Source organism: Perognathus longimembris, chromosome 10 (assembly GCF_023159225.1).
Source record: "Perognathus longimembris pacificus isolate PPM17 chromosome 10, ASM2315922v1, whole genome shotgun sequence".
NCBI lineage: Eukaryota > Metazoa > Chordata > Mammalia > Rodentia > Heteromyidae > Perognathus > Perognathus longimembris.
Genome location: NC_063170.1, coordinates 31,669,081 through 31,691,842, shown reverse-complemented (window position 1 = coordinate 31,691,842; position 22,762 = coordinate 31,669,081). Strand labels below are relative to the sequence as shown.

Sequence of the window (22,762 nt, the reverse complement as noted above, 5' to 3'; positions counted from 1 at the left end):
GGACCTGGAAACGCCAGGTGCGCAAGGGCTCCCGCGCCATTCCCAGCACTCCACTGCTGCATCTCTGCAGTGGTGTGTGGTCACAGGGTGCCCCAAAACAACCAAGAACGACATGGATGCGTGGGTCCTTGGAGAAAACCTCTAGGGCATCTGTTTATTCAAATGAGGAGCCTCCCAGATATACCCCAAAGGCAGGCACAAGAGAGGGGTCCCTGATTGGTCCCAAGGGGCTATGCCTCAAGTGATGTCAGACTTCCTTCTCTACCTGTTAAAGACAGGAAGGGGAGGGACAGGCTGAGGTCAGCTGTGGACACTTAAAGGTGCAGCTGACACCAACAGGAAATTGTTCCCAAGGGCCTATAAGTATGCTAATGTGGCATCCAAGTAACCCATGCTGGGGCTAACTTTTTCCAAAAGTCAGGGACTTTAATTCATCAACGTAGTTCCGGGAAGCCTATACCTCCTAGGCCAGAGTAAGGAAGGAAGGAACGTAGGAAGAAGGGAAGAAAGGAATGAACGAATGCAAGAACGAGGGAAGAAAGGAAGGAAGGAAGGGAGGAAGGGAGGAAGGAAGGGGCAGTTCCCCAGTCCAGTGACACTCCCTCCAAAGCCTTGCTCCCATCACCCGTGTGGGGGGTGATTGACGGAGGGATGGGTGAAGCCTTCCTTTCCACTCAGGAGACTCTCTGTCCCGCACACCCCCAGCTTCCCCAGCAAACACCTTGTCCTCCATCCGGCAGCTGGGTGAAGGGATCCTTCATGCAGGCTGCAGAAGGTCCCTTGGCCTCAAAAAGCTGGAGCTCTGCCTAAAGAAGAAGAGGCCTGAGCCATGGGTGACAGCATGCTGAGAAACAGCGTGGCCCAGGAAGTGGCCGGATGCAGCTAGCTTGGCATGCTGGCTGGGCCTTGCGTGACATGTTCACCCTCTGGGGTAGGAATGGGCACACTGGCCTCCTGGGCGGCAGAACCACGAGGGGCATCCGGCGCAAGCTGCTGCTTATGCATTGCCAGCCATTGTCCTCTCTCCACTTCGTCTTCCCCTTCCTCTTTCCTTTCCCTCCTTTCTTGGCCATGGCTTCCCTTGGCCTTGTCACTCTTCTCTGACCCTTGCCTCCTCTCACTGGCTTTGGTCTTCATTTTTCTCTCTTCCCCAGAAGTGCATGGCATGTTGACTCAGTGGGGTCTACCATCCCAAGGGTCCCCCTGACTGAGGGTGAGCGTGTGTATGTCCGTGTGTGTATGTGTGTGTGTGTGAGCACAAGCGCGTGCCTGTGTTAGCATGCCCGCCTGGAGCTTCAGCAATGCCCCCAGAGGCAGGCAGAAGGAGGTGGGCATGCCTGGGCTGGGGCGCTGGACAGGGCAGCCTTTGCCTCCTCCTCTGCTTCTCCCTCTGCTTCCTGGGGCGCCTCTCCAAGCCGCCTCAGCCACCTGTCTTTGGCCTGCCAGCCACCACCAGCACTGCCCTGGCAGTACTCCCTGGCTTCTGGGTCCCAGACTAGACAGCCAGTGGCTCCTGGAAAGCTTGGGGGCGGGATTCGCGGGAGGCGGGGCGGCGGGTTCCCAGTCCTAGCCAGTCACTGTCACCGCGGGACCTGCTGCATTCCTGGGACACACCCTGCCCGCCTCCTGGCCTCAAAGAGCAAGCACCCAGCCCACACAGTGAGCACCCCTTCGATAGCTCAGCTGGTAGAGCGGAGGACTGTAGACTGGGCACCCAGCCGCGGCCATCCTTAGGTCGCTGGTTCGATTCCGGCTCGAAGGACGTGCAGGAGGCTTTTGGTGCACACACAGGCACGCCCCCAAGGTACCTGGCCGCGCTGACCCCGCCCACCGCTAGTCCCCAAGCCTCCATGCATGGCAAAACCCTTGCTTGAGCTTCCAGCCCAGGAGCACACAGCCCAGCTGGGGCTCCCTCACTCCAGCACCCACTCCCCCCCTCACAAGCTCTTCAGGCCCAACAGGCATCCCCTGGCCTGCTTCCTCTTGACTCGCCTCAGCTCCTCCTCTTTTGGCTGCCCTAGACTACAAGCTCCATCCCCACCATGCCACCTCTAGCTTGCCCCTCACCAAAACACAGCCGCCCCTCACACCCGAAGCTTGTGCTCAAGCCACTGAGCACAGACAGGCCTGGAACTCCCACCTCTTGGGCAGCCCTCGGGACCCTGGAGAAACCAAAGAAGCAATTCCCATACAGGCTAGCCAGGCTCAGCCGTCCAGTCTGTTTCTCAGGCCCCATCTCTGCAAAGGCATCTCACCACCTGAATACCTCCTCCCCTCACACTTTCCTCTCCACCCTTCCCTGCAGCTCTTCCTCTGTCTCTGTCTCTGTGTCTCCCCTCCTTTCTGGCTGGTTTCTGCCGTCCTTCGGCTCTCTTTGTCTGCTCCCCCTCCCTGCCTCTCCCATGGTGGCCACTGTGGGTCTCTTCCCGTGCCCACTGAGTCTCCTGCTCCGCACCCCCCTTCCCGTGTCTGCCTGGTGGTTGGAATGTCAGTCCCCAATCCAACCCAATCCAATCCTATCCTATCCATTCAACAAAAGCCCTGTTCATGGCAAAGGAGTTGAGCAGGAGACAGCAGGGTCTGGCCCTGTTGGGTCTTTGAGTGGTGCTGCCCAGGAGGGCTTGGCCTTGACAGGCAAGTGGCCCAGCTGCCCACTTCTCCTGGAGCCACCTTTGCGTGCATCCTGCAGGTGCTAGGAGCTACAGGAGTGTTGCCTTGGCCGGCTGCAGTGTTTAGAGATGGGTTCTCTTGCAGTGCGTGCCTGGTGGGCAGAAGTGCCTGGCTCCCTCCACCATGGCCCCTGGCCCTTGCAGCCCAGGAGGCACAGGGGACACAGAGTGAACACCCAGAGGTCCAGCAAGATCTCAAGGGACAGGGGATACTACAAGGCAAGGGAGCGGAGTTGGGGCAGGAGGGCTGGCCTGTTGTGGCAAAGCTAGGCAGGAGGCCCGCTAGCTTCACGGGCATCCGTGTCCTCGCAGAGGCACCTCAAGTTAGCCCTCAGTTGGCCACCAAAGGGCCTCCTCCTGCACATGACCAGCACAGGTAGCTTTCCCTTCCAGTCCCACGTGGACCACAGCAGGAAGAGACTGAGGCCTGCCATGGCAGAAAACTTGCAGGAGGCAGCATGTCCCAGTTTGCTGAGAGGATGCAGTGAGTGGTGTGGATTAGGCCCAGGCCTGGCTGTCGAAGAGGCTCACGGAAACGTGGCCACACTCCTGATGGACACAGTTAGCTGAGCACACACAGGGGAAACACCAAGTGGGTAGCACCAGGAAGCCTAGACCTCCAAGGCCAGTGGAAGGAAGGAAGGAAGGAAGGGAGGGAGGGAGGGAGGGAGGGAGGGAGGGAGGGAGGGGCAGCTCCCCAGTCCAGTGACACTCCCTCCAAAGCCTTGCTCCCATCACCCGTGTGGTGGGTGATTCCTCGTTAGTTGATTGACTGAGGGATGGGTGAAGCCTTCCTTTCCACTCAGGAGACTCTATGACCCGCACACCCCCAGCTTCCCCAGCAAACACCTTGTCCTCCATCCGGCAGCTGTGTGAAGGGATCCTTCATGCAGGCTGCAGAAGGTCCCTTGGCCTCAAAAAGCTGGAGCTCTGCCTAAAGAAGAAGAGGCCTGAGCCATGGGTGACAGCATGCTGAGAAACAGCGTGGCCCAGGAAGTGGCCGGATGCAGCTAGCTTGGCATGCTGGCTGGGCCTTGCGTGACATGTTCACCCTCTGGGGTAGGAATGGGCACACTGGCCTCCTGGGCGGCAGAACCACGAGGGGCATCCGGCGCAAGCTGCTGCTTATGCATTGCCAGCCATTGTCCTCTCTCCACTTCCTCTTCCCCTTCCTCTTTCCTTTCCCTCCTTTCTTGGCCATGGCTTCCCTTGGCCTTGTCACTCTTCTCTGACCCTTGCCTCCTCTCACTGGCTTTGGTCTTCATTTTTCTCTCTTCCCCAGAAGTGCATGGCATGTTGACTCAGTGGGGTCTACCATCCCAAGGGTCCCCCTGACTGAGGGTGAGCGTGTGTATGTCCGTGTGTGTGTGTGTGTGTGTGTGTGTGTGTGTGTGTGTGAGCACAAGCGCGTGCCTGTGTTAGCATGCCCGCCTGGAGCTTCAGCAATGCCCCCAGAGGCAGGCAGAAGGAGGTGGGCATGCCTGGGCTGGGGCGCTGGACAGGGCAGCCTTTGCCTCCTCCTCTGCTTCTCCCTCTGCTTCCTGGGGCGCCTCTCCAAGCCGCCTCAGCCACCTGTCTTTGGCCTGCCAGCCACCACCAGCACTGCCCTGGCAGTACTCCCTGGCTTCTGGGTCCCAGACTAGACAGCCAGTGGCTCCTGGAAAGCTTGGGGGCGGGATTCGCGGGAGGCGGGGCGGCGGGTTCCCAGTCCTAGCCAGTCACTGTCACCGCGGGACCTGCTGCATTCCTGGGACACACCCTGCCCGCCTCCTGGCCTCAAAGAGCAAGCACCCAGCCCACACAGTGAGCACCCCTTCGATAGCTCAGCTGGTAGAGCGGAGGACTGTAGACTGGGCACCCAGCCGCGGCCATCCTTAGGTCGCTGGTTCGATTCCGGCTCGAAGGACGTGCAGGAGGCTTTTGGTGCACACACAGGCACGCCCCCAAGGTACCTGGCCGCGCTGACCCCGCCCACCGCTAGTCCCCAAGCCTCCATGCATGGCAAAACCCTTGCTTGAGCTTCCAGCCCAGGAGCACACAGCCCAGCTGGGGCTCCCTCACTCCAGCACCCACTCCCCCCCTCACAAGCTCTTCAGGCCCAACAGGCATCCCCTGGCCTGCTTCCTCTTGACTCGCCTCAGCTCCTCCACTTTTGGCTGCCCTAGACTACAAGCTCCATCCCCACCATGCCTCCTCTAGCTTGCCCCTCACCAAAACACAGCCGCCCCTCACACCCGAAGCTTGTGCTCAAGCCACTGAGCACAGACAGGCCTGGAACTCCCACCTCTTGGGCAGCCCTCGGGACCCTGGAGAAACCAAAGAAGCAATTCCCATACTGGCTAGCCAGGCTCAGCCGTCCAGTCTGTTTCTCAGGCCCCATCTCTGCAAAGGCATCTCACAGTGTCCTGAATACCTCCTCCCCTCACACTTTCCTCTCCACCCTTCCCTGCAGCTCTTCTTCTGTCTCTGTCTCTGTCTCTGTCTCTCTGTCTCTGTCTCTGTCTCTGTCTGTCTCTGTCTCTGTCTCTGTGTCTCCCCTCCTTTCTGGCTGGTTTCTGCTGTCTTTCGGCTCTCTTTGTCTGCTCCCCCTCCCTGCCTCTCCCATGGTGGCCACTGTGGGTCTCTTCCCGTGCCCACTGAGTCTCCTGCTCCGCATCCCTCTTCCCGTGTCTGCCTGGTGGTTGGAATGTCAGTCCCCAATCCAACCCAATCCAATCCTATCCTATCCATTCAACAAAAGCCCTGTTCATGGCAAAGGAGTTGAGCAGGAGACAGCAGGGTCTGGCCCTGTTGGGTCTTTGAGTGGTGCTGCCCAGGAGGGCTTGGCCTTGACAGGCAAGTGGCCCAGCTGCCCACTTCTCCTGGAGCCACCTTTGCGTGCATCCTGCAGGTGCTAGGAGCTACAGGAGTGTTGCCTTGGCCGGCTGCAGTGTTTAGAGATGGGTTCTCTTGCAGTGCGTGCCTGGTGGGCAGAAGTGCCTGGCTCCCTCCACCATGGCCCCTGGCCCTTGCAGCCCAGGAGGCACAGGGGACACAGAGTGAACACCCAGAGGTCCAGCAAGATCTCAAGGGACAGGGGATACTACAAGGCAAGGGAGCGGAGTTGGGGCAGGAGGGCTGGCCTGTTGTGGCAAAGCTAGGCAGGAGGCCCGCTAGCTTCACGGGCATCCGTGTCCTCGCAGAGGCACCTCAAGTTAGCCCTCAGTTGGCCACCAAAGGGCCTCCTCCTGCACATGACCAGCACAGGTAGCTTTCCCTTCCAGTCCCACGTGGACCACAGCAGGAAGAGACTGAGGCCTGCCATGGCAGAAAACTTGCAGGAGGCAGCATGTCCCAGTTTGCTGAGAGGATGCAGTGAGTGGTGTGGATTAGGCCCAGGCCTGGCTGTCGAAGAGGCTCACGGAAACGTGGCCACACTCCTGATGGACACAGTTAGCTGAGCACACACAGGGGAAACACCAAGTGGGTAGCACCAGGAAGCCTAGACCTCCAAGGCCAGTGGAAGGAAGGAAGGAAGGAAGGGAGGGAGGGAGGGAGGGAGGCAGGGAGGGAGGGAGGGGCAGCTCCCCAGTCCAGTGACACTCCCTCCAAAGCCTTGCTCCCATCACCCGTGTGGTGGGTGATTCCTCGTTAGTTGATTGACTGAGGGATGGGTGAAGCCTTCCTTTCCACTCAGGAGACTCTATGACCCGCACACCCCCAGCTTCCCCAGCAAACACCTTGTCCTCCATCCGGCAGCTGTGTGAAGGGATCCTTCATGCAGGCTGCAGAAGGTCCCTTGGCCTCAAAAAGCTGGAGCTCTGCCTAAAGAAGAAGAGGCCTGAGCCATGGGTGACAGCATGCTGAGAAACAGCGTGGCCCAGGAAGTGGCCGGATGCAGCTAGCTTGGCATGCTGGCTGGGCCTTGCGTGACATGTTCACCCTCTGGGGTAGGAATGGGCACACTGGCCTCCTGGGCGGCAGAACCACGAGGGGCATCCGGCGCAAGCTGCTGCTTATGCATTGCCAGCCATTGTCCTCTCTCCACTTCCTCTTCCCCTTCCTCTTTCCTTTCCCTCCTTTCTTGGCCATGGCTTCCCTTGGCCTTGTCACTCTTCTCTGACCCTTGCCTCCTCTCACTGGCTTTGGTCTTCATTTTTCTCTCTTCCCCAGAAGTGCATGGCATGTTGACTCAGTGGGGTCTACCATCCCAAGGGTCCCCCTGACTGAGGGTGAGCGTGTGTATGTCCGTGTGTGTGTGTGTGTGTGTGTGTGTGTGTGTGTGTGAGCACAAGCGCGTGCCTGTGTTAGCATGCCCGCCTGGAGCTTCAGCAATGCCCCCAGAGGCAGGCAGAAGGAGGTGGGCATGCCTGGGCTGGGGCGCTGGACAGGGCAGCCTTTGCCTCCTCCTCTGCTTCTCCCTCTGCTTCCTGGGGCGCCTCTCCAAGCCGCCTCAGCCACCTGTCTTTGGCCTGCCAGCCACCACCAGCACTGCCCTGGCAGTACTCCCTGGCTTCTGGGTCCCAGACTAGACAGCCAGTGGCTCCTGGAAAGCTTGGGGGCGGGATTCGCGGGAGGCGGGGCGGCGGGTTCCCAGTCCTAGCCAGTCACTGTCACCGCGGGACCTGCTGCATTCCTGGGACACACCCTGCCCGCCTCCTGGCCTCAAAGAGCAAGCACCCAGCCCACACAGTGAGCACCCCTTCGATAGCTCAGCTGGTAGAGCGGAGGACTGTAGACTGGGCACCCAGCCGCGGCCATCCTTAGGTCGCTGGTTCGATTCCGGCTCGAAGGACGTGCAGGAGGCTTTTGGTGCACACACAGGCACGCCCCCAAGGTACCTGGCCGCGCTGACCCCGCCCACCGCTAGTCCCCAAGCCTCCATGCATGGCAAAACCCTTGCTTGAGCTTCCAGCCCAGGAGCACACAGCCCAGCTGGGGCTCCCTCACTCCAGCACCCACTCCCCCCCTCACAAGCTCTTCAGGCCCAACAGGCATCCCCTGGCCTGCTTCCTCTTGACTCGCCTCAGCTCCTCCACTTTTGGCTGCCCTAGACTACAAGCTCCATCCCCACCATGCCTCCTCTAGCTTGCCCCTCACCAAAACACAGCCGCCCCTCACACCCGAAGCTTGTGCTCAAGCCACTGAGCACAGACAGGCCTGGAACTCCCACCTCTTGGGCAGCCCTCGGGACCCTGGAGAAACCAAAGAAGCAATTCCCATACTGGCTAGCCAGGCTCAGCCGTCCAGTCTGTTTCTCAGGCCCCATCTCTGCAAAGGCATCTCACAGTGTCCTGAATACCTCCTCCCCTCACACTTTCCTCTCCACCCTTCCCTGCAGCTCTTCTTCTGTCTCTGTCTCTGTCTCTGTCTCTGTCTCTGTCTCTGTCTCTGTGTCTCTCTGTCTCTGTCTCTGTTCTGGCTGGTTTCTGCTGTCTTTCGGCTCTCTTTGTCTGCTCCCCCTCCCTGCCTCTCCCATGGTGGCCACTGTGGGTCTCTTCCCGTGCCCACTGAGTCTCCTGCTCCGCATCCCTCTTCCCGTGTCTGCCTGGTGGTTGGAATGTCAGTCCCCAATCCAACCCAATCCAATCCTATCCTATCCATTCAACAAAAGCCCTGTTCATGGCAAAGGAGTTGAGCAGGAGACAGCAGGGTCTGGCCCTGTTGGGTCTTTGAGTGGTGCTGCCCAGGAGGGCTTGGCCTTGACAGGCAAGTGGCCCAGCTGCCCACTTCTCCTGGAGCCACCTTTGCGTGCATCCTGCAGGTGCTAGGAGCTACAGGAGTGTTGCCTTGGCCGGCTGCAGTGTTTAGAGATGGGTTCTCTTGCAGTGCGTGCCTGGTGGGCAGAAGTGCCTGGCTCCCTCCACCATGGCCCCTGGCCCTTGCAGCCCAGGAGGCACAGGGGACACAGAGTGAACACCCAGAGGTCCAGCAAGATCTCAAGGGACAGGGGATACTACAAGGCAAGGGAGCGGAGTTGGGGCAGGAGGGCTGGCCTGTTGTGGCAAAGCTAGGCAGGAGGCCCGCTAGCTTCACGGGCATCCGTGTCCTCGCAGAGGCACCTCAAGTTAGCCCTCAGTTGGCCACCAAAGGGCCTCCTCCTGCACATGACCAGCACAGGTAGCTTTCCCTTCCAGTCCCACGTGGACCACAGCAGGAAGAGACTGAGGCCTGCCATGGCAGAAAACTTGCAGGAGGCAGCATGTCCCAGTTTGCTGAGAGGATGCAGTGAGTGGTGTGGATTAGGCCCAGGCCTGGCTGTCGAAGAGGCTCACGGAAACGTGGCCACACTCCTGATGGACACAGTTAGCTGAGCACACACAGGGGAAACACCAAGTGGGTAGCACCAGGAAGCCTAGACCTCCAAGGCCAGTGGAAGGAAGGAAGGAAGGAAGGGAGGGAGGGAGGGAGGGAGGCAGGGAGGGAGGGAGGGGCAGCTCCCCAGTCCAGTGACACTCCCTCCAAAGCCTTGCTCCCATCACCCGTGTGGTGGGTGATTCCTCGTTAGTTGATTGACTGAGGGATGGGTGAAGCCTTCCTTTCCACTCAGGAGACTCTATGACCCGCACACCCCCAGCTTCCCCAGCAAACACCTTGTCCTCCATCCGGCAGCTGTGTGAAGGGATCCTTCATGCAGGCTGCAGAAGGTCCCTTGGCCTCAAAAAGCTGGAGCTCTGCCTAAAGAAGAAGAGGCCTGAGCCATGGGTGACAGCATGCTGAGAAACAGCGTGGCCCAGGAAGTGGCCGGATGCAGCTAGCTTGGCATGCTGGCTGGGCCTTGCGTGACATGTTCACCCTCTGGGGTAGGAATGGGCACACTGGCCTCCTGGGCGGCAGAACCACGAGGGGCATCCGGCGCAAGCTGCTGCTTATGCATTGCCAGCCATTGTCCTCTCTCCACTTCCTCTTCCCCTTCCTCTTTCCTTTCCCTCCTTTCTTGGCCATGGCTTCCCTTGGCCTTGTCACTCTTCTCTGACCCTTGCCTCCTCTCACTGGCTTTGGTCTTCATTTTTCTCTCTTCCCCAGAAGTGCATGGCATGTTGACTCAGTGGGGTCTACCATCCCAAGGGTCCCCCTGACTGAGGGTGAGCGTGTGTATGTCCGTGTGTGTGTGTGTGTGTGTGTGTGTGTGTGTGTGTGAGCACAAGCGCGTGCCTGTGTTAGCATGCCCGCCTGGAGCTTCAGCAATGCCCCCAGAGGCAGGCAGAAGGAGGTGGGCATGCCTGGGCTGGGGCGCTGGACAGGGCAGCCTTTGCCTCCTCCTCTGCTTCTCCCTCTGCTTCCTGGGGCGCCTCTCCAAGCCGCCTCAGCCACCTGTCTTTGGCCTGCCAGCCACCACCAGCACTGCCCTGGCAGTACTCCCTGGCTTCTGGGTCCCAGACTAGACAGCCAGTGGCTCCTGGAAAGCTTGGGGGCGGGATTCGCGGGAGGCGGGGCGGCGGGTTCCCAGTCCTAGCCAGTCACTGTCACCGCGGGACCTGCTGCATTCCTGGGACACACCCTGCCCGCCTCCTGGCCTCAAAGAGCAAGCACCCAGCCCACACAGTGAGCACCCCTTCGATAGCTCAGCTGGTAGAGCGGAGGACTGTAGACTGGGCACCCAGCCGCGGCCATCCTTAGGTCGCTGGTTCGATTCCGGCTCGAAGGACGTGCAGGAGGCTTTTGGTGCACACACAGGCACGCCCCCAAGGTACCTGGCCGCGCTGACCCCGCCCACCGCTAGTCCCCAAGCCTCCATGCATGGCAAAACCCTTGCTTGAGCTTCCAGCCCAGGAGCACACAGCCCAGCTGGGGCTCCCTCACTCCAGCACCCACTCCCCCCCTCACAAGCTCTTCAGGCCCAACAGGCATCCCCTGGCCTGCTTCCTCTTGACTCGCCTCAGCTCCTCCACTTTTGGCTGCCCTAGACTACAAGCTCCATCCCCACCATGCCTCCTCTAGCTTGCCCCTCACCAAAACACAGCCGCCCCTCACACCCGAAGCTTGTGCTCAAGCCACTGAGCACAGACAGGCCTGGAACTCCCACCTCTTGGGCAGCCCTCGGGACCCTGGAGAAACCAAAGAAGCAATTCCCATACTGGCTAGCCAGGCTCAGCCGTCCAGTCTGTTTCTCAGGCCCCATCTCTGCAAAGGCATCTCACAGTGTCCTGAATACCTCCTCCCCTCACACTTTCCTCTCCACCCTTCCCTGCAGCTCTTCTTCTGTCTCTGTCTCTGTCTCTGTCTCTGTCTCTGTCTCTGTCTCTGTCTGTCTCTGTCTCTGTCTCTGTGTCTCCCCTCCTTTCTGGCTGGTTTCTGCTGTCTTTCGGCTCTCTTTGTCTGCTCCCCCTCCCTGCCTCTCCCATGGTGGCCACTGTGGGTCTCTTCCCGTGCCCACTGAGTCTCCTGCTCCGCATCCCTCTTCCCGTGTCTGCCTGGTGGTTGGAATGTCAGTCCCCAATCCAACCCAATCCAATCCTATCCTATCCATTCAACAAAAGCCCTGTTCATGGCAAAGGAGTTGAGCAGGAGACAGCAGGGTCTGGCCCTGTTGGGTCTTTGAGTGGTGCTGCCCAGGAGGGCTTGGCCTTGACAGGCAAGTGGCCCAGCTGCCCACTTCTCCTGGAGCCACCTTTGCGTGCATCCTGCAGGTGCTAGGAGCTACAGGAGTGTTGCCTTGGCCGGCTGCAGTGTTTAGAGATGGGTTCTCTTGCAGTGCGTGCCTGGTGGGCAGAAGTGCCTGGCTCCCTCCACCATGGCCCCTGGCCCTTGCAGCCCAGGAGGCACAGGGGACACAGAGTGAACACCCAGAGGTCCAGCAAGATCTCAAGGGACAGGGGATACTACAAGGCAAGGGAGCGGAGTTGGGGCAGGAGGGCTGGCCTGTTGTGGCAAAGCTAGGCAGGAGGCCCGCTAGCTTCACGGGCATCCGTGTCCTCGCAGAGGCACCTCAAGTTAGCCCTCAGTTGGCCACCAAAGGGCCTCCTCCTGCACATGACCAGCACAGGTAGCTTTCCCTTCCAGTCCCACGTGGACCACAGCAGGAAGAGACTGAGGCCTGCCATGGCAGAAAACTTGCAGGAGGCAGCATGTCCCAGTTTGCTGAGAGGATGCAGTGAGTGGTGTGGATTAGGCCCAGGCCTGGCTGTCGAAGAGGCTCACGGAAACGTGGCCACACTCCTGATGGACACAGTTAGCTGAGCACACACAGGGGAAACACCAAGTGGGTAGCACCAGGAAGCCTAGACCTCCAAGGCCAGTGGAAGGAAGGAAGGAAGGAAGGGAGGGAGGGAGGGAGGGAGGCAGGGAGGGAGGGAGGGGCAGCTCCCCAGTCCAGTGACACTCCCTCCAAAGCCTTGCTCCCATCACCCGTGTGGTGGGTGATTCCTCGTTAGTTGATTGACTGAGGGATGGGTGAAGCCTTCCTTTCCACTCAGGAGACTCTATGACCCGCACACCCCCAGCTTCCCCAGCAAACACCTTGTCCTCCATCCGGCAGCTGTGTGAAGGGATCCTTCATGCAGGCTGCAGAAGGTCCCTTGGCCTCAAAAAGCTGGAGCTCTGCCTAAAGAAGAAGAGGCCTGAGCCATGGGTGACAGCATGCTGAGAAACAGCGTGGCCCAGGAAGTGGCCGGATGCAGCTAGCTTGGCATGCTGGCTGGGCCTTGCGTGACATGTTCACCCTCTGGGGTAGGAATGGGCACACTGGCCTCCTGGGCGGCAGAACCACGAGGGGCATCCGGCGCAAGCTGCTGCTTATGCATTGCCAGCCATTGTCCTCTCTCCACTTCCTCTTCCCCTTCCTCTTTCCTTTCCCTCCTTTCTTGGCCATGGCTTCCCTTGGCCTTGTCACTCTTCTCTGACCCTTGCCTCCTCTCACTGGCTTTGGTCTTCATTTTTCTCTCTTCCCCAGAAGTGCATGGCATGTTGACTCAGTGGGGTCTACCATCCCAAGGGTCCCCCTGACTGAGGGTGAGCGTGTGTATGTCCGTGTGTGTGTGTGTGTGTGTGTGTGTGTGTGTGTGTGAGCACAAGCGCGTGCCTGTGTTAGCATGCCCGCCTGGAGCTTCAGCAATGCCCCCAGAGGCAGGCAGAAGGAGGTGGGCATGCCTGGGCTGGGGCGCTGGACAGGGCAGCCTTTGCCTCCTCCTCTGCTTCTCCCTCTGCTTCCTGGGGCGCCTCTCCAAGCCGCCTCAGCCACCTGTCTTTGGCCTGCCAGCCACCACCAGCACTGCCCTGGCAGTACTCCCTGGCTTCTGGGTCCCAGACTAGACAGCCAGTGGCTCCTGGAAAGCTTGGGGGCGGGATTCGCGGGAGGCGGGGCGGCGGGTTCCCAGTCCTAGCCAGTCACTGTCACCGCGGGACCTGCTGCATTCCTGGGACACACCCTGCCCGCCTCCTGGCCTCAAAGAGCAAGCACCCAGCCCACACAGTGAGCACCCCTTCGATAGCTCAGCTGGTAGAGCGGAGGACTGTAGACTGGGCACCCAGCCGCGGCCATCCTTAGGTCGCTGGTTCGATTCCGGCTCGAAGGACGTGCAGGAGGCTTTTGGTGCACACACAGGCACGCCCCCAAGGTACCTGGCCGCGCTGACCCCGCCCACCGCTAGTCCCCAAGCCTCCATGCATGGCAAAACCCTTGCTTGAGCTTCCAGCCCAGGAGCACACAGCCCAGCTGGGGCTCCCTCACTCCAGCACCCACTCCCCCCCTCACAAGCTCTTCAGGCCCAACAGGCATCCCCTGGCCTGCTTCCTCTTGACTCGCCTCAGCTCCTCCACTTTTGGCTGCCCTAGACTACAAGCTCCATCCCCACCATGCCTCCTCTAGCTTGCCCCTCACCAAAACACAGCCGCCCCTCACACCCGAAGCTTGTGCTCAAGCCACTGAGCACAGACAGGCCTGGAACTCCCACCTCTTGGGCAGCCCTCGGGACCCTGGAGAAACCAAAGAAGCAATTCCCATACTGGCTAGCCAGGCTCAGCCGTCCAGTCTGTTTCTCAGGCCCCATCTCTGCAAAGGCATCTCACAGTGTCCTGAATACCTCCTCCCCTCACACTTTCCTCTCCACCCTTCCCTGCAGCTCTTCTTCTGTCTCTGTCTCTGTCTCTGTCTCTGTCTCTGTCTCTGTCTCTGTCTGTCTCTGTCTCTGTCTCTGTGTCTCCCCTCCTTTCTGGCTGGTTTCTGCTGTCTTTCGGCTCTCTTTGTCTGCTCCCCCTCCCTGCCTCTCCCATGGTGGCCACTGTGGGTCTCTTCCCGTGCCCACTGAGTCTCCTGCTCCGCATCCCTCTTCCCGTGTCTGCCTGGTGGTTGGAATGTCAGTCCCCAATCCAACCCAATCCAATCCTATCCTATCCATTCAACAAAAGCCCTGTTCATGGCAAAGGAGTTGAGCAGGAGACAGCAGGGTCTGGCCCTGTTGGGTCTTTGAGTGGTGCTGCCCAGGAGGGCTTGGCCTTGACAGGCAAGTGGCCCAGCTGCCCACTTCTCCTGGAGCCACCTTTGCGTGCATCCTGCAGGTGCTAGGAGCTACAGGAGTGTTGCCTTGGCCGGCTGCAGTGTTTAGAGATGGGTTCTCTTGCAGTGCGTGCCTGGTGGGCAGAAGTGCCTGGCTCCCTCCACCATGGCCCCTGGCCCTTGCAGCCCAGGAGGCACAGGGGACACAGAGTGAACACCCAGAGGTCCAGCAAGATCTCAAGGGACAGGGGATACTACAAGGCAAGGGAGCGGAGTTGGGGCAGGAGGGCTGGCCTGTTGTGGCAAAGCTAGGCAGGAGGCCCGCTAGCTTCACGGGCATCCGTGTCCTCGCAGAGGCACCTCAAGTTAGCCCTCAGTTGGCCACCAAAGGGCCTCCTCCTGCACATGACCAGCACAGGTAGCTTTCCCTTCCAGTCCCACGTGGACCACAGCAGGAAGAGACTGAGGCCTGCCATGGCAGAAAACTTGCAGGAGGCAGCATGTCCCAGTTTGCTGAGAGGATGCAGTGAGTGGTGTGGATTAGGCCCAGGCCTGGCTGTCGAAGAGGCTCACGGAAACGTGGCCACACTCCTGATGGACACAGTTAGCTGAGCACACACAGGGGAAACACCAAGTGGGTAGCACCAGGAAGCCTAGACCTCCAAGGCCAGTGGAAGGAAGGAAGGAAGGAAGGGAGGGAGGGAGGGAGGGAGGCAGGGAGGGAGGGAGGGGCAGCTCCCCAGTCCAGTGACACTCCCTCCAAAGCCTTGCTCCCATCACCCGTGTGGTGGGTGATTCCTCGTTAGTTGATTGACTGAGGGATGGGTGAAGCCTTCCTTTCCACTCAGGAGACTCTATGACCCGCACACCCCCAGCTTCCCCAGCAAACACCTTGTCCTCCATCCGGCAGCTGTGTGAAGGGATCCTTCATGCAGGCTGCAGAAGGTCCCTTGGCCTCAAAAAGCTGGAGCTCTGCCTAAAGAAGAAGAGGCCTGAGCCATGGGTGACAGCATGCTGAGAAACAGCGTGGCCCAGGAAGTGGCCGGATGCAGCTAGCTTGGCATGCTGGCTGGGCCTTGCGTGACATGTTCACCCTCTGGGGTAGGAATGGGCACACTGGCCTCCTGGGCGGCAGAACCACGAGGGGCATCCGGCGCAAGCTGCTGCTTATGCATTGCCAGCCATTGTCCTCTCTCCACTTCCTCTTCCCCTTCCTCTTTCCTTTCCCTCCTTTCTTGGCCATGGCTTCCCTTGGCCTTGTCACTCTTCTCTGACCCTTGCCTCCTCTCACTGGCTTTGGTCTTCATTTTTCTCTCTTCCCCAGAAGTGCATGGCATGTTGACTCAGTGGGGTCTACCATCCCAAGGGTCCCCCTGACTGAGGGTGAGCGTGTGTATGTCCGTGTGTGTGTGTGTGTGTGTGTGTGTGTGTGTGTGTGAGCACAAGCGCGTGCCTGTGTTAGCATGCCCGCCTGGAGCTTCAGCAATGCCCCCAGAGGCAGGCAGAAGGAGGTGGGCATGCCTGGGCTGGGGCGCTGGACAGGGCAGCCTTTGCCTCCTCCTCTGCTTCTCCCTCTGCTTCCTGGGGCGCCTCTCCAAGCCGCCTCAGCCACCTGTCTTTGGCCTGCCAGCCACCACCAGCACTGCCCTGGCAGTACTCCCTGGCTTCTGGGTCCCAGACTAGACAGCCAGTGGCTCCTGGAAAGCTTGGGGGCGGGATTCGCGGGAGGCGGGGCGGCGGGTTCCCAGTCCTAGCCAGTCACTGTCACCGCGGGACCTGCTGCATTCCTGGGACACACCCTGCCCGCCTCCTGGCCTCAAAGAGCAAGCACCCAGCCCACACAGTGAGCACCCCTTCGATAGCTCAGCTGGTAGAGCGGAGGACTGTAGACTGGGCACCCAGCCGCGGCCATCCTTAGGTCGCTGGTTCGATTCCGGCTCGAAGGACGTGCAGGAGGCTTTTGGTGCACACACAGGCACGCCCCCAAGGTACCTGGCCGCGCTGACCCCGCCCACCGCTAGTCCCCAAGCCTCCATGCATGGCAAAACCCTTGCTTGAGCTTCCAGCCCAGGAGCACACAGCCCAGCTGGGGCTCCCTCACTCCAGCACCCACTCCCCCCCTCACAAGCTCTTCAGGCCCAACAGGCATCCCCTGGCCTGCTTCCTCTTGACTCGCCTCAGCTCCTCCACTTTTGGCTGCCCTAGACTACAAGCTCCATCCCCACCATGCCTCCTCTAGCTTGCCCCTCACCAAAACACAGCCGCCCCTCACACCCGAAGCTTGTGCTCAAGCCACTGAGCACAGACAGGCCTGGAACTCCCACCTCTTGGGCAGCCCTCGGGACCCTGGAGAAACCAAAGAAGCAATTCCCATACTGGCTAGCCAGGCTCAGCCGTCCAGTCTGTTTCTCAGGCCCCATCTCTGCAAAGGCATCTCACAGTGTCCTGAATACCTCCTCCCCTCACACTTTCCTCTCCACCCTTCCCTGCAGCTCTTCTTCTGTCTCTGTCTCTGTCTCTGTCTCTGTCTCTGTCTCTGTCTCTGTCTGTCTGTCTCTGTCTCTGTCTCTGTGTCTCCCCTCCTTTCTGGCTGGTTTCTGCTGTCTTTCGGCTCTCTTTGTCTGCTCCCCCTCCCTGCCTCTCCCATGGTGGCCACTGTGGGTCTCTTCCCGTGCCCACTGAGTCTCCTGCTCCGCATCCCTCTTCCCGTGTCTGCCTGGTGGTTGGAATGTCAGTCCCCAATCCAACCCAATCCAATCCTATCCTATCCATTCAACAAAAGCCCTGTTCATGGCAAAGGAGTTGAGCAGGAGACAGCAGGGTCTGGCCCTGTTGGGTCTTTGAGTGGTGCTGCCCAGGAGGGCTTGGCCTTGACAGGCAAGTGGCCCAGCTGCCCACTTCTCCTGGAGCCACCTTTGCGTGCATCCTGCAGGTGCTAGGAGCTACAGGAGTGTTGCCTTGGCCGGCTGCAGTGTTTAGAGATGGGTTCTCTTGCAGTGCGTGCCTGGTGGGCAGAAGTGCCTGGCTCCCTCCACCATGGCCCCTGGCCCTTGCAGCCCAGGAGGCACAGGGGACACAGAGTGAACACCCAGAGGTCCAGCAAGATCTCAAGGGACAGGGGATACTACAAGGCAAGGGAGCGGAGTTGGGGCAGGAGGGCTGGCCTGTTGTGGCAAAGCTAGGCAGGAGGCCCGCTAGCTTCACGGGCATCCGTGTCCTCGCAGAGGCACCTCAAGTTAGCCCTCAGTTGGCCACCAAAGGGCCTCCTCCTGCACATGACCAGCACAGGTAGCTTTCCCTTCCAGTCCCACGTGGACCACAGCAGGAAGAGACTGAGGCCTGCCATGGCAGAAAACTTGCAGGAGGCAGCATGTCCCAGTTTGCTGAGAGGATGCAGTGAGTGGTGTGGATTAGGCCCAGGCCTGGCTGTCGAAGAGGCTCACGGAAACGTGGCCACACTCCTGATGGACACAGTTAGCTGAGCACACACAGGGGAAACACCAAGTGGGTAGCACCAGGAAGCCTAGACCTCCAAGGCCAGTGGAAGGAAGGAAGGAAGGAAGGGAGGGAGGGAGGGAGGGAGGCAGGGAGGGAGGGAGGGGCAGCTCCCCAGTCCAGTGACACTCCCTCCAAAGCCTTGCTCCCATCACCCGTGTGGTGGGTGATTCCTCGTTAGTTGATTGACTGAGGGATGGGTGAAGCCTTCCTTTCCACTCAGGAGACTCTATGACCCGCACACCCCCAGCTTCCCCAGCAAACACCTTGTCCTCCATCCGGCAGCTGTGTGAAGGGATCCTTCATGCAGGCTGCAGAAGGTCCCTTGGCCTCAAAAAGCTGGAGCTCTGCCTAAAGAAGAAGAGGCCTGAGCCATGGGTGACAGCATGCTGAGAAACAGCGTGGCCCAGGAAGTGGCCGGATGCAGCTAGCTTGGCATGCTGGCTGGGCCTTGCGTGACATGTTCACCCTCTGGGGTAGGAATGGGCACACTGGCCTCCTGGGCGGCAGAACCACGAGGGGCATCCGGCGCAAGCTGCTGCTTATGCATTGCCAGCCATTGTCCTCTCTCCACTTCCTCTTCCCCTTCCTCTTTCCTTTCCCTCCTTTCTTGGCCATGGCTTCCCTTGGCCTTGTCACTCTTCTCTGACCCTTGCCTCCTCTCACTGGCTTTGGTCTTCATTTTTCTCTCTTCCCCAGAAGTGCATGGCATGTTGACTCAGTGGGGTCTACCATCCCAAGGGTCCCCCTGACTGAGGGTGAGCGTGTGTATGTCCGTGTGTGTGTGTGTGTGTGTGTGTGTGTGTGTGTGTGAGCACAAGCGCGTGCCTGTGTTAGCATGCCCGCCTGGAGCTTCAGCAATGCCCCCAGAGGCAGGCAGAAGGAGGTGGGCATGCCTGGGCTGGGGCGCTGGACAGGGCAGCCTTTGCCTCCTCCTCTGCTTCTCCCTCTGCTTCCTGGGGCGCCTCTCCAAGCCGCCTCAGCCACCTGTCTTTGGCCTGCCAGCCACCACCAGCACTGCCCTGGCAGTACTCCCTGGCTTCTGGGTCCCAGACTAGACAGCCAGTGGCTCCTGGAAAGCTTGGGGGCGGGATTCGCGGGAGGCGGGGCGGCGGGTTCCCAGTCCTAGCCAGTCACTGTCACCGCGGGACCTGCTGCATTCCTGGGACACACCCTGCCCGCCTCCTGGCCTCAAAGAGCAAGCACCCAGCCCACACAGTGAGCACCCCTTCGATAGCTCAGCTGGTAGAGCGGAGGACTGTAGACTGGGCACCCAGCCGCGGCCATCCTTAGGTCGCTGGTTCGATTCCGGCTCGAAGGACGTGCAGGAGGCTTTTGGTGCACACACAGGCACGCCCCCAAGGTACCTGGCCGCGCTGACCCCGCCCACCGCTAGTCCCCAAGCCTCCATGCATGGCAAAACCCTTGCTTGAGCTTCCAGCCCAGGAGCACACAGCCCAGCTGGGGCTCCCTCACTCCAGCACCCACTCCCCCCCTCACAAGCTCTTCAGGCCCAACAGGCATCCCCTGGCCTGCTTCCTCTTGACTCGCCTCAGCTCCTCCACTTTTGGCTGCCCTAGACTACAAGCTCCATCCCCACCATGCCTCCTCTAGCTTGCCCCTCACCAAAACACAGCCGCCCCTCACACCCGAAGCTTGTGCTCAAGCCACTGAGCACAGACAGGCCTGGAACTCCCACCTCTTGGGCAGCCCTCGGGACCCTGGAGAAACCAAAGAAGCAATTCCCATACTGGCTAGCCAGGCTCAGCCGTCCAGTCTGTTTCTCAGGCCCCATCTCTGCAAAGGCATCTCACAGTGTCCTGAATACCTCCTCCCCTCACACTTTCCTCTCCACCCTTCCCTGCAGCTCTTCTTCTGTCTCTGTCTCTGTCTCTGTCTCTGTCTCTGTCTCTGTCTCTGTCTGTCTCTGTCTCTGTCTCTGTGTCTCCCCTCCTTTCTGGCTGGTTTCTGCTGTCTTTCGGCTCTCTTTGTCTGCTCCCCCTCCCTGCCTCTCCCATGGTGGCCACTGTGGGTCTCTTCCCGTGCCCACTGAGTCTCCTGCTCCGCATCCCTCTTCCCGTGTCTGCCTGGTGGTTGGAATGTCAGTCCCCAATCCAACCCAATCCAATCCTATCCTATCCATTCAACAAAAGCCCTGTTCATGGCAAAGGAGTTGAGCAGGAGACAGCAGGGTCTGGCCCTGTTGGGTCTTTGAGTGGTGCTGCCCAGGAGGGCTTGGCCTTGACAGGCAAGTGGCCCAGCTGCCCACTTCTCCTGGAGCCACCTTTGCGTGCATCCTGCAGGTGCTAGGAGCTACAGGAGTGTTGCCTTGGCCGGCTGCAGTGTTTAGAGATGGGTTCTCTTGCAGTGCGTGCCTGGTGGGCAGAAGTGCCTGGCTCCCTCCACCATGGCCCCTGGCCCTTGCAGCCCAGGAGGCACAGGGGACACAGAGTGAACACCCAGAGGTCCAGCAAGATCTCAAGGGACAGGGGATACTACAAGGCAAGGGAGCGGAGTTGGGGCAGGAGGGCTGGCCTGTTGTGGCAAAGCTAGGCAGGAGGCCCGCTAGCTTCACGGGCATCCGTGTCCTCGCAGAGGCACCTCAAGTTAGCCCTCAGTTGGCCACCAAAGGGCCTCCTCCTGCACATGACCAGCACAGGTAGCTTTCCCTTCCAGTCCCACGTGGACCACAGCAGGAAGAGACTGAGGCCTGCCATGGCAGAAAACTTGCAGGAGGCAGCATGTCCCAGTTTGCTGAGAGGATGCAGTGAGTGGTGTGGATTAGGCCCAGGCCTGGCTGTCGAAGAGGCTCACGGAAACGTGGCCACACTCCTGATGGACACAGTTAGCTGAGCACACACAGGGGAAACACCAAGTGGGTAGCACCAGGAAGCCTAGACCTCCAAGGCCAGTGGAAGGAAGGAAGGAAGGAAGGGAGGGAGGGAGGGAGGGAGGCAGGGAGGGAGGGAGGGGCAGCTCCCCAGTCCAGTGACACTCCCTCCAAAGCCTTGCTCCCATCACCCGTGTGGTGGGTGATTCCTCGTTAGTTGATTGACTGAGGGATGGGTGAAGCCTTCCTTTCCACTCAGGAGACTCTATGACCCGCACACCCCCAGCTTCCCCAGCAAACACCTTGTCCTCCATCCGGCAGCTGTGTGAAGGGATCCTTCATGCAGGCTGCAGAAGGTCCCTTGGCCTCAAAAAGCTGGAGCTCTGCCTAAAGAAGAAGAGGCCTGAGCCATGGGTGACAGCATGCTGAGAAACAGCGTGGCCCAGGAAGTGGCCGGATGCAGCTAGCTTGGCATGCTGGCTGGGCCTTGCGTGACATGTTCACCCTCTGGGGTAGGAATGGGCACACTGGCCTCCTGGGCGGCAGAACCACGAGGGGCATCCGGCGCAAGCTGCTGCTTATGCATTGCCAGCCATTGTCCTCTCTCCACTTCCTCTTCCCCTTCCTCTTTCCTTTCCCTCCTTTCTTGGCCATGGCTTCCCTTGGCCTTGTCACTCTTCTCTGACCCTTGCCTCCTCTCACTGGCTTTGGTCTTCATTTTTCTCTCTTCCCCAGAAGTGCATGGCATGTTGACTCAGTGGGGTCTACCATCCCAAGGGTCCCCCTGACTGAGGGTGAGCGTGTGTATGTCCGTGTGTGTGTGTGTGTGTGTGTGTGTGTGTGTGTGAGCACAAGCGCGTGCCTGTGTTAGCATGCCCGCCTGGAGCTTCAGCAATGCCCCCAGAGGCAGGCAGAAGGAGGTGGGCATGCCTGGGCTGGGGCGCTGGACAGGGCAGCCTTTGCCTCCTCCTCTGCTTCTCCCTCTGCTTCCTGGGGCGCCTCTCCAAGCCGCCTCAGCCACCTGTCTTTGGCCTGCCAGCCACCACCAGCACTGCCCTGGCAGTACTCCCTGGCTTCTGGGTCCCAGACTAGACAGCCAGTGGCTCCTGGAAAGCTTGGGGGCGGGATTCGCGGGAGGCGGGGCGGCGGGTTCCCAGTCCTAGCCAGTCACTGTCACCGCGGGACCTGCTGCATTCCTGGGACACACCCTGCCCGCCTCCTGGCCTCAAAGAGCAAGCACCCAGCCCACACAGTGAGCACCCCTTCGATAGCTCAGCTGGTAGAGCGGAGGACTGTAGACTGGGCACCCAGCCGCGGCCATCCTTAGGTCGCTGGTTCGATTCCGGCTCGAAGGACGTGCAGGAGGCTTTTGGTGCACACACAGGCACGCCCCCAAGGTACCTGGCCGCGCTGACCCCGCCCACCGCTAGTCCCCAAGCCTCCATGCATGGCAAAACCCTTGCTTGAGCTTCCAGCCCAGGAGCACACAGCCCAGCTGGGGCTCCCTCACTCCAGCACCCACTCCCCCCCTCACAAGCTCTTCAGGCCCAACAGGCATCCCCTGGCCTGCTTCCTCTTGACTCGCCTCAGCTCCTCCACTTTTGGCTGCCCTAGACTACAAGCTCCATCCCCACCATGCCTCCTCTAGCTTGCCCCTCACCAAAACACAGCCGCCCCTCACACCCGAAGCTTGTGCTCAAGCCACTGAGCACAGACAGGCCTGGAACTCCCACCTCTTGGGCAGCCCTCGGGACCCTGGAGAAACCAAAGAAGCAATTCCCATACTGGCTAGCCAGGCTCAGCCGTCCAGTCTGTTTCTCAGGCCCCATCTCTGCAAAGGCATCTCACAGTGTCCTGAATACCTCCTCCCCTCACACTTTCCTCTCCACCCTTCCCTGCAGCTCTTCTTCTGTCTCTGTCTCTGTCTCTGTCTCTGTCTCTGTCTCTGTCTCTGTCTGTCTGTCTCTGTCTCTGTGTCTCCCCTCCTTTCTGGCTGGTTTCTGCTGTCTTTCGGCTCTCTTTGTCTGCTCCCCCTCCCTGCCTCTCCCATGGTGGCCACTGTGGGTCTCTTCCCGTGCCCACTGAGTCTCCTGCTCCGCATCCCTCTTCCCGTGTCTGCCTGGTGGTTGGAATGTCAGTCCCCAATCCAACCCAATCCAATCCTATCCTATCCATTCAACAAAAGCCCTGTTCATGGCAAAGGAGTTGAGCAGGAGACAGCAGGGTCTGGCCCTGTTGGGTCTTTGAGTGGTGCTGCCCAGGAGGGCTTGGCCTTGACAGGCAAGTGGCCCAGCTGCCCACTTCTCCTGGAGCCACCTTTGCGTGCATCCTGCAGGTGCTAGGAGCTACAGGAGT

The 22,762-nt window shown here is 60.0% G+C and overlaps 8 non-coding genes across 8 annotated transcripts; all 8 read left to right on the top strand.

The window, feature by feature from the left end:
* The first annotated feature begins 1,668 nt into the window (after nt 1-1,668).
* On the top strand, nt 1,669-1,762 carry Trnay-gua. The gene is made up of 2 exons: nt 1,669-1,705; nt 1,727-1,762. It is a non-coding gene; the product is annotated as a tRNA-Tyr (tRNA).
* A 2,719-nt stretch (nt 1,763-4,481) lies between these two features.
* On the top strand, nt 4,482-4,575 carry Trnay-gua. The gene is made up of 2 exons: nt 4,482-4,518; nt 4,540-4,575. It is a non-coding gene; the product is annotated as a tRNA-Tyr (tRNA).
* A 2,774-nt stretch (nt 4,576-7,349) lies between these two features.
* Trnay-gua lies at nt 7,350-7,443 on the top strand. The gene is made up of 2 exons: nt 7,350-7,386; nt 7,408-7,443. It is a non-coding gene; the product is annotated as a tRNA-Tyr (tRNA).
* Nucleotides 7,444-10,202: 2,759 nt separating this feature from the next.
* Trnay-gua lies at nt 10,203-10,296 on the top strand. The gene is made up of 2 exons: nt 10,203-10,239; nt 10,261-10,296. It is a non-coding gene; the product is annotated as a tRNA-Tyr (tRNA).
* Nucleotides 10,297-13,068: 2,772 nt separating this feature from the next.
* Trnay-gua lies at nt 13,069-13,162 on the top strand. The gene is made up of 2 exons: nt 13,069-13,105; nt 13,127-13,162. It is a non-coding gene; the product is annotated as a tRNA-Tyr (tRNA).
* A 2,772-nt stretch (nt 13,163-15,934) lies between these two features.
* On the top strand, nt 15,935-16,028 carry Trnay-gua. The gene is made up of 2 exons: nt 15,935-15,971; nt 15,993-16,028. It is a non-coding gene; the product is annotated as a tRNA-Tyr (tRNA).
* Nucleotides 16,029-18,804: 2,776 nt separating this feature from the next.
* On the top strand, nt 18,805-18,898 carry Trnay-gua. Its single transcript has 2 exons — nt 18,805-18,841; nt 18,863-18,898. It is a non-coding gene; the product is annotated as a tRNA-Tyr (tRNA).
* Nucleotides 18,899-21,668: 2,770 nt separating this feature from the next.
* Trnay-gua lies at nt 21,669-21,762 on the top strand. Its single transcript has 2 exons — nt 21,669-21,705; nt 21,727-21,762. It is a non-coding gene; the product is annotated as a tRNA-Tyr (tRNA).
* Nucleotides 21,763-22,762: the final 1,000 nt, after the last annotated feature.